The sequence below is a fragment of the Pistacia vera genome, unplaced genomic scaffold, assembly GCF_008641045.1.
Source record: "Pistacia vera cultivar Batoury unplaced genomic scaffold, PisVer_v2 Contig676, whole genome shotgun sequence".
Lineage (NCBI taxonomy): Eukaryota > Viridiplantae > Streptophyta > Magnoliopsida > Sapindales > Anacardiaceae > Pistacia > Pistacia vera.
In genome coordinates, this window is record NW_022196530.1 from 711,436 (window position 1) to 714,749 (window position 3,314).

The following is a 3,314-nucleotide window of genomic DNA, read 5'->3' on the forward strand; positions in this document are numbered from 1 at the left end:
TCATTTTCAAGTGTGAACCAAACATCGGTAGAGAGTTGAAACTTAGATACACAGCTGAACATACACTCGGATATTGACGCAAGTAACCAAGTAACAAGAAATTTATCAATGCATTTCCAAGCAACATATTCAGGATTGATTTTTTTCTTTAGCTAGGGTTTCTTTAGAACTAATTATTCCTAATTTAATTGAAATATCAATTGATGAGGTAAGTAAAGGTTCAGGACAGGGGATCAAACCTGTCAAATGCTCTTCCAATCCATGAGCTCCTACTGTGAACAAAACTTGCGAGCGCCAGAACCGATAGTTATCATGGTAATTGTCCCTTGTTAGCTTCGGATTTATTACTTGAAGACTTGAAGGAACAATAAACGAATGAAGCTCATACTGATTGTAGAGTTTATTCACGTTCTTTGCAGAACTATCAACACCAGAATACTCAGCCATCGACGTGAGTCAGTGGCTCTGATACCATGTGAAGATTTAAGAGAGCAAAAACAAAATGGATAAATTGATTTGTATTAAGCTGAAATTGAAGAATGTACAATCAAGATCTCTTTTATATACAAAGGAGAGAACCAGTGAAGATTAGTAAAGTGAAATTAGTAAAGTAGCTCGTTTGAGCTCAAAGCAATATCTAAAACAGTTTACTCAAAACGACAGCATATTGACAAGTTGCTATGTGACCTTTTATGTTTTACAGAACTGTAGTCTGCACCCTTTGTATTGTATGGTCAACACATTGATGCTCCCACATTTCTATTATTTATTTTAGAGTAAACGACTTTTTCCCACCCAAGGTTTGCGTTAATAACACTTTCCCACCCAAAAAGTTTCAAAATACCATTTTCCACCCAATGTTTATGTTCCGTTAATACCCTAAATACACTCGACTTTCTTAGCCAGTGTTTGACGATTACCAAGATCTAGGATAAGAGGGTTTTTGTAGAATGGAGGTTGGTGGATCGAAGGGTGGTGACTGATTGACTATTCGCCACTAGAATCAACCAGAAATCAGCTAAGAACCGAAAACCCTAGCTTTGTGGTGGCCAGCAATCAGTGGGAAATTAGGTGTCGGAGTGAAAGATGTTTTGTAGAGAGGAGAACGAAGGTTCAAATGGTGGTGATTGAGATAATTTTCGCCATCAAAATCAGTCGAAATCAACTTTGGATAGCAACATAATATTAAGTTTGGGTGGGAAAATGATATTTTAAAACTTTTTGGGTGGGAAAGTGTCATTAAGGCAAACCTTCGGTGGGAAAAGTCGTCTACTCTTTATTTTATTAGTAGCATCTTAAAAATTCAATTTTGACTAATAGAAGGCATTTTATAAACAAAAATACAAAATAGAGAAACTTAGTGGGAATCCACCAATCACGTACAAAAAAATAAAATGCAATTTGAGAATTGAAGACAATAATTTTGTGATTAAATACTTAATCTAATTTGTTATCTAATATTAAAGAAATATATCTATGGTACTAATGATCTAAAAGATCACTATATAAATAGTAGCAAGCAAATAAGTTTATCATCATCCAAGTATTGAGATTACATTTCTAGCAAAAAGAATTCGATTGCGAGAAATGGCAACCCTAAGACAAACGGGGCAATGGCCTCGCTTGGTTTATGCTATGGCAATTTGCCTCATTGCACAAAATGTGGTAGCTTATGCCCCTTACACTTATAGCTCCCCACCACCACCACATTACTCAAAACAAGTTTACAAACCCAAACCTTACAATTACGTGTCTTCTTTATTACCAAAGCATGTAAGTCATCCATCGTACTACTACAAATCTTCGCTGGAACCACAAAAGCATGAACCTTACAAGTATATGTCTCCACCACCACCACTAACGCCAAAGCCAGTAGAGCACCCACCATACTATCACAAGTCGCCACTTCCTCTAAAGCACTATAAATTGCCGTTGCCACTCCCTAAACATACACCGTATAACTATAAATCCCCACCCCCACCAAAATATGTGAAGCACCCACCATACTATTACAAGTCGCCTCCAGCTCCAAAGCGTGTTAGTCATCCTTCATACTACTATAAGTCTCCACCCCCACCACAAAAACATACAACTTCCAAGTATAAATCTCCTCCCCCACCACAGTATGTGAAGCACCCACCATATTATTACAAGTCGCCTCCACCATCAAAGCATGTGAATCATCCATCGTACTACAAGTCTCCACCACAACCAAAACACTTGAATCAGCCACCATACAATTACAAGTCCCCTCCACCACCTAAGAAATCAGAACATCCATCATACCAGTATAAGTCACCACCTCCACCAAAACACAGAACATCCACCGTACTATCACAAAAGTCCACCACCGCCAAAGCATTCTTCCCCTCCAACATACTATTATAAGTCGCCACCTCCTCCAGTAAAGTCTTCTTCCTCACATTATTACAAATCCCCACCTCCACCCTCTTCGTCACCTCCTTCTCCTTATGTCTACAAATCTCCACCTCCACCATCTTTTTCACCACCATCACCATACATTTATAAGTCCCCACCACCAACTCCGTACATCTACAAGTCCCCAACTCCCCCTAAACACATCGAACATCCACCGTATCTTTACAAGTCTCCGCCCCCACCATCTCCTTCACCACCTCCTCCATACATTTACAAATCTCCGCCACCACCATCTCCTTCACCTGCTCCACCTTACATCTACAAATCTCCACCTCCACCTTCCCCGTCAACACCACCTCCATACATCTACAAATCCTCTCCACCACCATACGTCTACAACTCTCCGCCTCCACCATCCAAGAAAACTGAACCATCACACCCAAACTACATCTACAAATCAACCCCACCTCCAGAAGGCTACTGAGCTTAATTTCCTCCACTTTTTTGGTTGTTTGATTTGTAACAAGAATAATTATTGGGCTTTGCTATGTATGATTTGTGATTTTGTATTTCTATTGTTTTTGAGAATGATGAAGAGTTTAAATTGGTGAATTCATTTGTACGAAGCATTAGCTCTTTGTACTGGATTCATACGTTGTAATCAATTGCAGTTCTTTCATTTATTTTAAGATTTTGTAAGTTATTAATTTTCATGTAATCCTTAAATGTCTGTTTCTCTAGTAGGCGTCAAGTTCCTCCATTTTAACAAATCAACATAACGTTTCTAAGTATTATGAAGAAATTTATTAAAAGTTCTAAGCAAATTATAAAATCATGTTATGTTTGAAATTAATTCATGAAGTTAGCAAATTAAACATATTTTTTTGTATTTCTTTTTTACAAAGTCATATCCAATGTTCTGATAACTGGACCGG

General features: G+C 38.0%; 1 pseudogene; it reads left to right on the forward strand.

Moving 5' to 3' along the window:
- The first annotated feature begins 1,587 nt into the window (after positions 1–1,587).
- Positions 1,588–2,863, forward strand: LOC116113252 (annotated as a pseudogene).
- The last annotated feature ends 451 nt before the right edge of the window (positions 2,864–3,314 follow it).